The sequence below is a fragment of the Octopus bimaculoides genome, chromosome 8 (assembly GCF_046866305.1).
Source record: "Octopus bimaculoides isolate indiv1 chromosome 8, ASM4686630v1, whole genome shotgun sequence".
In the NCBI taxonomy this organism is placed as follows: Eukaryota; Metazoa; Mollusca; class Cephalopoda; order Octopoda; family Octopodidae; genus Octopus; species Octopus bimaculoides.
The window spans coordinates 68,267,842-68,279,124 of NC_142935.1; the positions used below are offsets into that span (position 1 = coordinate 68,267,842).

General features: G+C 36.5%; 1 protein-coding gene across 4 annotated transcripts in view; it reads left to right on the top strand.

Annotated features, from left to right (window-relative positions):
- The window catches only part of LOC128248585 (atrial natriuretic peptide receptor 3-like), a 423,581-nt gene that overhangs the window by 278,968 nt on the left and 133,330 nt on the right, over nt 1-11,283 (top strand). The gene's annotated exons all lie outside the window — the stretch shown is intronic.

Here is an 11,283-nt window from a genome sequence, read left to right on the forward strand (position 1 = left end):
TAAGTATTATTGATACAATAGAAAACGTTCAACTCAGGCAGACTACTATTAACACACATTTTCAGGTTTAGTTAAAATAAAATAAGAATTATTCAAGCTGAAACATATATCAATTTATTAGAGATATACTATATATAGAAATATAAAAATATATGAATGCTAAAAATATACATTGACATACAAATATACAGATATATAAACATAATAATAATCGAATATAAATAAAAATAATAATGGAATATAGATAAAAAAACGTTTTAAAAAATTAAAATATGGTATAGAGAAAGTAATAGGGATTAAAAAGAATTTTCGTTTACATGTTAGAAGAAAATAAAGTATTCCAACGATCGTTTCTGAAGTTCATTCGTCCAAATTAGAGATGAATCTTAAGATCCATTTTCAGAGAATGCCTCCTTCATCAAGGAAAACTGATGTTTACGCTAGATATGCATTCAGTTCTTTACAAGGTAACTCCAGAAACGATCGTTGGAATACTTTATTATCTTCTAACATGTCACCCAAAATTCTTTTAATGCCTATTACTTTATACTATATTTTAATTCTTTAAATAGTTTTTTAAAAAAATCTATATTCCATTATCATTTTAATTTATATTCCGTTATTATTATGTTTGTATATCTATATATCTATATGTCCACGTATATTTTTAGTAATCATCTATTTTTATATTTCTATATTTTTTATATCTCTAATATATCAATATATGTTTCAGCTTGGACAATTCTTATTTTATCTTAACCAAACCCGTTCATGTGTAGAGGCGCAATGGTCCAGTGGTTAGGCCAGCGGACACACAGTCGGAGGATCGCAGTTTCGATTCCCAAACCGGGCGTTGCGTGTGTTTATTGAGCAAAAACACCTAAAGCTCCACGAGACTCCGACGAGACTCCCCTGTTGTACTCTTTCACCCAAACTTTCTCTCACTCTTTCTTCTTGTTTCATGAGTAAAGCTGCGATAGACTGGCGTCCCGTCCGGCTGGGTGGGGGACACACACGCCATAGAAACCGGGAAACCGGGCCCATGAGCCAGGCTAGGCTTTAAAAGGGCGAAAAAAAACAACAACCCTATTTATGTATGTGTTAATCGTAGTCTACCTGATTTTAACTTTTCTATTGTATGAATTAAACTTACACACACATACACACATATGCATGTGTGTATGTATACATACATTTGTGCAAGTATATGTGTATCTTAACTAGCTGGATTCGAAACCACGAAGTTTCGGATTCAGTTTCATTGTACGAGACCTTGTAAGCAGACCTGGTGAAAACTGCTCTGAATGTATGTTTGTGTATACGAACAAATATCTAAACATCAATACATATACGTGTATTTATATGTATGTGTGTGTCTGCAACACCGTTTTACAACAGGTGTTGTTTTGTTGCTCTCCCCGTTAAGCATAAAAACAAAAGATATCAGAATAAGTACAAGTCTTATAAAACAAGTATTTTGGGGTCGATTTGATAAAGTAAATCCTTGAAGGCTGTGCACCAGTATGGCTATAGTTGAAAGAGTAAGAGACTGTATATATATATATATATATATATATATATATATATATATATATATATAAATGTGTATATATATAAATGTATATATATATTTACATAACTTCATATATATTATACATGTTATATAAACATAATCGCATATATATATATACGAACACACGTGTATATATATATATATATATATATATATATATATATATATATATATATGTATATATATATATATATATATATATATGTATATATATATGTATATATATACACACACACCCATGTGTGCGTGTGTGTCTGTGTGTGTACATATATACATGAATACACACATATATATATATATGTACACAAACACATATATCTATGTATACATAGATATATGGTATTGTTTGTTAAAAACTGATTGATCGAGTACTACGCGTAGAACACTAAGCAATTCAGCAGAGCAATTAATTATTTTGGTAAAATGATGTCTGCAACAAATGTGCACTACTTTCGTTTCTTTCAAAGATTTTTTCAAGCCATAAAACAGAAGCGGTCTGTCTAATATATACCAGTTTTTGTGTCAGTTACTGAAAGAAAATGAATTAAATAAACATGAAGGTGGTAGGGCTGTTTTGTGAAACCGTGTGAGACATCGTTAACTGACCTCGCGAGGATTTATTACTTAGCTTTATGGCTATAAAATATATTGTTTTGTAGTGGTTAAGTGGTGTTTTTATTGCATTAGAAATAGAGTTCACTTTCTTTCAGATGTGTGGCATGGATTTTGCAATGTATTTTAGAAATAGTTCTTTTTTACGGCAACCCCCATCCCGCCAAAAAAACAAACAAACAAAGACAACAACAACAAAAGAAAACGTGTATAAATCCAGATTGAGATGTTCACAGAAATATCTGGTTCAGAAAAACAACTACTTTTGTATAATGAGACAGGAGTCTTGTTAGCTAAAGTAATTGTTGTTGGCACTCCGGCGCTTACGACGTCGAGGGTTCCAGTCGATCCGATCAACGGAACAGCCTGCTCGTGAAATTAACGAGCAAGTGACTGAGCACTCCACAGACACGTGTAGCCTTAACGTAGTGCTCGGGGATATTCAGCGTGACACAGTGTGACAAGGCTGACCCTTTGAATTACAGGCACAACAGAAACAGGAAGTAAGGGTGAGAGAAAGTTGTGGTGAAAGAGTACAGCAGGGTTTGCCACCCCCACCCCCCACTGCCGGAGCCTCGTGGAACTTTAGGTGTTTTCGCTCAATAAACACTCACAACACCCGGTCTGGGAATCGAAACCGCGATCCTATGACCGCGAGTCCGCTGCCCTAACCACTGGTTCATTGCGCCTCCACTGCTACAGCAGTAGGTAACCCACGTAGCTCAGGTAGCTGAAATACCTCCAACAGAACACTTTCCTACCGGATTCGATATTGATTTCTGCATTCGGTGACGGAGTACACCCGCATTAATTTGCACAAGGGTATCTATCACAAGTATCCCTTCTTAACAAAGAACTATGGCAAATAGCGAATTATTGAAACAAGCTCATCTTCCACCTCTCGTGTGAGTAACACGCACACACACACATACACACACACACACACACACACACACACACACACACACAAACAGGTGCGCACATACCCATACGCACACATGCACACGCGCATAAATATACGTACACACGTAAACATAGACAAACGCATGCACTTACACAAACAGATATACCCACACGCGCACACATATACATACGTATACATGTAAGTATATGTTCAGTTCCATACGCTTTGCACTAATGACTAAACCTAGTCCGTCTTCCAAGAACGTTGGCTGTCTAGAAATCTTCCCTATGCATGTCTTTGCGCCAGCAGTTGATTTTGAAAGCTTCAAGTGGAACGTTATTAACATCAATGAAACCGGTCTAGGACGGCCTGTGAAGGCCATAATCATCATACCTTCTTTCAGACCCTGCAAGTAAATATGTATGTATGTATGTATGTATGTATGTATGTATGTATGCATTCATGCATGTATGTATGTATGTATGTATGTATGTATGTAAGTATGTATGTTATCAATCAGTTTCATTTCTGTATTTCTTGTCAATAGAGAAAGAACCGGACTCTAACATAGATTCAAGGCTCCTTCATTGGAACTTTTATCAACATCATCTAGGTATTTGTGCATGTGTGTGAGTGTGTGTGTGTGTGTGTGTGTGTGTGTGTGTGTGTGTGTGTGCAGTATTTAGTGTTAGTGTATGCACAGATTTGTATGTTTGTTTTATGGATGCGTTTTTATGTATATATTTTCATGTCTAGATGCATGCATATATATTTATATGCTAAATTTTTGGAAAGTTTTACAAACCTTTACAGTTCCATTGATGGCTTGAATCTGTAGTCTTCTAATTAACCTTTATGTATGCATGTATGTATGTATGTATGTATGTATGTATGTATGTATGTATGTTTTCTTTCTAATTCAGAGTAAATTCTGACCGATTACCTACTTGGTAGCAAGGTTTTGAAGGAAAGTATCTTGATTTAACGAACATCTTTTAAATTTTAAGAAGGCCTTGAAGATTTTTAAAGCTCCAGATATTGTGATCATTTGTAGCATATGAATTAAGGGTTTGCATTCTCTCCCACACTTTGCACTAGACTGGTTGGTATGCATCTTATTGCTCCAATAATAATAACTGTCATGTATGTATGTATGCATGCATGTTAGTCTTATTTTTAGATTTCATGCCATTGGAGAAAGAACCAGTTTCTAACCTAGATCTAAGTTTCTTTCATTGGGATGTCGACATTATCAACACTCTCTTGGTACATGCTTTTGTGTTTGTGTTCAAGTATTTGGTGTCAGTGCCTGTGCAGGTTTGTCTGTCTAACTGTCGATATGTTATTCAGTTTTATTTCAAGATTTCTTGCCAACAGAAGAGCCTGTTTCTAACCTAGATCTAAAGCTCCTTCATTAGGTTTTCAATATCAACAGGGTGTTTTTATATGTTTGTATATGTGCAGTATTTGGAGTCAATTTATGTATGAATGTATGTATGTATGTATGTATGTATGTATGTATGTATGTATGTAGATTAAATATTATGTCACATTCGAGGTTATTCGAATGTGAGTGTTACAGGTGACTGTAAACCAGTACCGCCTTGTTTGTTTATCGGTAACTTAATCAACGAGGTTTAATCTGGTGAGGAGGGTTGCTAGATAGACCAGAGAACAAACATGAGCTGTCAAAAGATCGAATGTACCTAGTACAGAGTCAATCATTGTCTCATAATGTGAACTCGGAGACAGAAATACCGGAAATGTTGGAGAAGCACACTCTGTGACCACTGGAAGCGATGCAAATCTCCAATGTTGATTTCTGTGAAAAAGTTATGATCTCGAAGTTCTAACACCTATGTAGTGCCTCATCGGGGTAGGTAGTGCACCTTTCATTGCTACAGCAGTTAATACATCTCGGATATGGTACGTCCAAAATAGGCATGAACTTCCTCCTGCAGAGAGAAAGCAATTACAAATATTGTCAATAATAATATACCGGAAAGATATGCTTTATGTTTCCTACAGTGAAATAAGCGGAAATAACGATTAATACTAACTTCGATAAACTCAGCAACAGATAAGTAGATAGAGCAGCAGATAAAAAACAAGAAAAGGAACGTTAAACAAATAAAGGAACTGATATTAACTGTCAAAAGACAACATATAAAGACGAAAATATTGAATGTGAATGAAATCATAGATTCCGTGGAATTCGTTTTTTTTTATTCAATGCACAAACGAGATTTCTCAATGAATGTGAACTTTATCGATTTAACTATAATCTAGCTTTAAGCCATTTAGTTTATTGTTCAGAATTTCCTAGTAATTTGGCATCTAAAATTGTTGAAAGGAAATTATAGAAATTTTCACAAAAGATATAAACTACTAAGAACTAAACTAAATTGAAACAACAATATTTCTGTCTGTATGTCTGCCTTTCTGATCTTCTTACTCCTCCCAGTCATACTCTTTCGATCTAGCCCATATATATATGTAACCTCCTTCTCGCTACATTATTACATAATACTCTGGTTTCAAATTTAAATACACTCCAGAAAACAAGTTTTTGGTATAGTCTTAGTTTGAAACAGCCATACAGACTGTGTGTGTGTGAGTGAATGTGTGCGTGTATATACACACACACACATACACACACATATACGCATATATAAGTATGTATATGTTTATGTATCTTTGTTTGTCTCTGTCTTTCTCTCTCTCTATATATGTATATATCCCGCCTTGCCTCATCGCTCCTTTGGCCTTCATGTCTATAAATATAAACTCATACATATATAGACACATACAAATATAAGCACATAAATATACATACATAAATATAAACACACATGTGTATATAAAAACACATCCAGCGTGGGTCAAAAGTGAAGTACCAAAATGTCGGACGCCATGCACATCGAGGCGATCGGGTTCGCTCTAAAGGAATGTGATGCGGTGACAGGATCGAAGATTAACCGGGGCAAATCAGTAGGCCTACAACTCAGCACCTGGGTGGCAGGTCTATATCGTCCAACATGCGTTGTAGGGCGCTGGACAGACGGACCGGTTAAGCTACTCGGGGTATGGTTCGATCCAGACCTCCAAGTGGACAAGAACTGGCACGAGGTAATGATCAGGGTAGCCAAACTCACCCAGAAATGAGAGAAAACTGTCCCTGAAAGGTCGGAGAAAAGTGGAGAACGCGTATATCGCACCAGTCCTCTATTATTGTCTGACAGTCGTGCCTTGCCCCGAGTCACGCCTGAACGAGTTGGAGCGTATACTCTTTTGCTTTCTGTGGAGGGGACGTATTGCTCTTGTCAGGCAGTCAATCTGCTGTCAACAGCCGCTGAACAGAGGGCTGAGCATGCCATGGTTGCCGATGCGCAAGCAGGCACTGAGGCTGCGGCATCTCCAGTTTTACCTTAACGGTGAGCAGGTGTGATCACCCTTTGTTAAATGCGCTTTTCCTTAAGTCGTTTCCTTAACGGACTGCAACCCTGGGTCAAGCTGATACTGAGGGAGGGCGAGTGGCACCTTGAGTGCCTACAAGCCCTCTTAGTCATCTTAGACCTCTTAGTCGGGCAATGCGGTCGGTGGAAATTCTACCTTGGAGTTCCGTAGGGGATTAGTGTCGTAACTCTATGGATGATGTGTAATACTGTGTAAACTTGAGAGCAGCAGTCTGCGATATGATAACAGTTGTACGTGGCACAGATCGCATGGTTTGGATTGTCTACCCTACGATCTTTACGTATCCAAGCAAGGCAGGCTGGCAGAATCGTTAGCATGCCGGGCAAAACGGCGGGCATTTCGTCCGTCTTTATCTTCTGAGTTCAAATTTCACCGAGGTCGACCTTGCTTTTAGTCCTTTCGGGTTCGATAAAATAAGCAACAACTAAGCACTGGAGTCGATGTAATCGACTAACCCACTCGCGCAAAATTTCAGGCCTTGTGCCTATACTAGAAAAGATTATAATTATTATTAACGTTATTATTGTTGTTATTGTTGTTGTTATCGTTGTTGTCATTATCTTCACGTGAAATATCTTCACCTCAGATCAACAACTAATGGTGAGCGATAAACGAATATTCTTACAAATAACTTAATGTCAGTTATTATTAATTCCAATTGAGACATCTTTTAATTTGTTCTCGTAGATGAGGTGTCTTGATTAAAGTATATGAAAGAAAAATAGGGAAAGGCATCGGAGAGGAATTCGATGAATGATGTGTTTTAACTATTCTCCACTGATCTTATTTTATTATTTTACATAGTCACAAATGGAGCTGCCATTTTCTTTGCCTTTTTGTGGGGCTCCCGAGACTGTTCGATCAACTTAAAGTTTTATTATTCTATACCATGGGGGCTGTGGTGAAGGCAAACAGAGCAGTTAAGCTTGGCGACGTATTCAGTAATGATATATAAGTGGTTTTGAAGAATTATGTTCTTATTTAGGTTCCAAGAGCTTGGAACAGCATGTTATGGTGAAAACTATTATATATCATAACGAGGAATAAGTGAGAAAGACATTAAATGTAGTGACAGTGACAGCTACTTGCAGTCGTTCAAAATATCATTTCTCTTCGTATGATAAAACCCTGATGATTCACTAAGCAAATTCCGCTTTAGATGCTTTAATAATGAAGTATGGCCGCCGATAAAGACAATATGACATGACAATATGACAGAGGAGACAGAGTTATATATTGATAGTTATTAAAAGAACGGTCAATAACTCCGCTTTTATATTTATACAGAATTATATTGCAAACTTGTCATTAATATAAACACAGCGCAGGATAACCGAATGGTTTAGAAGAGTGCTTTGCAACTACGAGGTGCTAGGGTCGATCCCACATCATGGCATCTTGGGCAGAATCTATTTAATACAACCTCAGACCGACCCACATTTTGAAGGTGATATTGAGTAGATAGAAACTGTATCAAACTTGTTGGCTGGGTTGTACCTGTAATTTAAAGGTACAAATTGTCACACACTGTGATATAACACGATCACATACATACATACATACATACATCTCAGTATATCCTTAATCTGTGTTTTGTACCCTATTTCAGTTACTGATATAAATTCCCATATAGACATCATATCCATATCCGAACCCATGCTTGATACTAAGATACCCCAACGATACAGTTACCGATACACTCATATACATCTTGTTATCCTCGCTATGGGTTTTCCTCTTACTACAACTATATGATCTTTTTCTGTACCTCTAAACTAGCTACTGTTCGTATGTAGACGCATCTCCGACCGTCGAACCGAGGAGGTTTATCTAGTCCTCCTTAAGGAAGGCTGACGACTTGCGTCCGTGACTATATTCAATCTAGATGCAGTGTATGGCCAAGATGTCTTACTTTACCTCGCTTTATACTCTGCTCTCTACAATGCATTGCTGCAGTCACTTTCTACTCCGCTGAATCATTAAGGTTTCTTCCACAAAGTCTGCCAGATTCAATCCTCACATGTATAATGTAGGCAAGCCCTATCATACTAATTAATCCATAGCTGGGACCTTGACAAGTGCTGCTACTCTGAGTCAGAGCAGACCTGAGAAAGCTAAACGTAGGCATATACATACGCACAATACACATACAAAATTCACATAAACATACACATACACACAAATCGCTTTCGCTCATTCACATACACATACGCACACTCAATCCAAATTCTTCTGTCTCTTCCTACACATCCATATGGTGGCCCACCAAATATACTGCCGAACTCACAATTTCCTTTCAGACAACGAACAACTGAGCTTCTATTTGATTTCTTAACCCAGATGGTCATGTAAAGTCAAAAATGGCATTCCTCACTAACAAGTAAACACAAGATATACACGTGACTACATATGAGTACATCACTGTGTGTATGCGTAATGAACACTTACCAAAATGTTTAGTATACATTTTTAGTATGCATATTTCTATAAATCTACATACATATATTTGTATATACATATACAAACACATGCACAAACACAAACACAGGCACACATACATTCACAGACACATTCAGACTTATAAACACAGACACATAAATAACTACGCAAGTGTATGTGCCCGACTGTAGACGGGACTATATCGTATAATTGTGAATTATGCACCAACACGTTTTATATACAAAGAAAGATGCAAACATATACATTTACAAATGTATATATATATATATATATATATATATATATATATATATATATATATATATATACATTTACAAATTTATATATATATATATATATATATGTATGTATATATATGTGTGTGTGTGTGTGTGTGTGTGTGTGTGTGTGTATACATATACATATATATATATACACACACACACACACACACTTATATATAGAGAGTGATACAGACAGACACACATATGTACATGCTTGCATCCATACCATTTTCTAATAATCGAGGAAAATTAAATGCTAACAAAATGCACCGTTCATTGTATTTTGTTATTAAAGATATTAATTGAAGAAGTACATTTTAGAAAATAAGACCTCATCAAAAGTTTTTAAGAGAGCGTAAACTTATAATATAGTTTACTAACAAACTCCGATAAAATTCGATTAAGATTCTTCAATATATATACTCAGTAAATTTCAATTAAATCAGAAAAGAGTCTAGAAGAGATTATATAAATAAACTTTCTGTAATAGAAAATCATGCTGTAGAATATAATTTTATCGTTCCTGCTCACTTTTCTTGTTTGTATTTTGCTATATACATTTTAATGCTTTAAGAAGGTTGAAATGTCAATGTAGTGTCTTTTGACTCTCAACAATTGTTCTGTGGATATTAGTTTCCAGTTCCTTTTTTTTTATCATTAACCTTAGTTTCATTTATGTGTCTTTATTTGCTTGTATTCTCGTGTTGTCTCCTAGCCACTACATTTCACTACATATATTACATTCATAGATAATCATGTATATATATGCATGTGTATATATATATATGTATATATATACATGCATATACATGCACATGTATGCATGCACACATAGATACATACATATATATATAGCATCGTGTGTGTGTATATATATATATATATATATATGTACATACATGTGATACATAGCACCGTATGTATATGCATACATATGACGAGAAAGAGAGAGAGAGAAATAGAGAGAGAGGGAGAGAAAGAGAAATAGAGAGAGAGAGAGAGAGAGAGAGAGAGTGAGAGAAAAGAGAGAGAGAGGGAAAGAGAAGGACGTCTATGTCTATTGGTGTGTTTATGTGTTTTCATTATCCATTGTATTTGTGGATTATATGCAAAAACAGTCCTGCGCATATTTGCATATATGTGTGTATGTGTGTTTGTGTGTTTGTGTGTGAGTGCGTGTGTGTGTTTATGTGTGTGAGCGGAACAAGCGTGAAGAAACTTTTATGTATATGTATGTATATATATATATATATATATGTATGTATACAAAAAAATAACATGCAGTTCAATGCTATGACATTTCAGGCCCTCCATTATCAGCCCAACACCAGGCTAAAGTCAGAATACACTGGAACAGAAGATAATATGATGCCAGAGCCAGGATCGGTGCGTGACCGGGGGGTTCACATGAGCAATGATGCAACATTTCCTGTTCATATTACCAAGAGGGCAACACTGCAGGCGAATGGTTGTATGGGTTCTGAAAACATTCAGAAGCAGGAAAAGGGGAGGCTCTGCTACTCCTATGGAAGACTTTCGTTCTTAGCCGCTTGGACTACTGCTCCCAACTATGGTCCCCCAGAGAGTGTGAAACAAACTGGAGAACTCGAAGCAATCCAGCGCCAATATACAAAGAAGATTGACTCGATGCAAATGATGGGCAACTGAGAGAGGCTAAAGGAGCTGTGTCTCTATTCCCTGGAGAGGAGACGAGAGAGATAAATATATGGAAGATCTTGGAGGGTTTAGATCCCAATTTTGGAATTGACAGCTATACCAATCCTCGAACTGGACGGCACACCAAAAATCCCGTCTTCCCCATCTAAAATAAGGACACAGTACTGCAATAGTTTGGGTTTAAAGGACCCGCAGTTGTTCAACATTCTTCCAGGCAACCTTTGAGATCTACATGGTATTGATGTGGAAGTTTTCAAGGAACGGCTGAACAGGTTTCTATCTGAGATAACAGATGAACCCACATCGAGGCAGGGGAC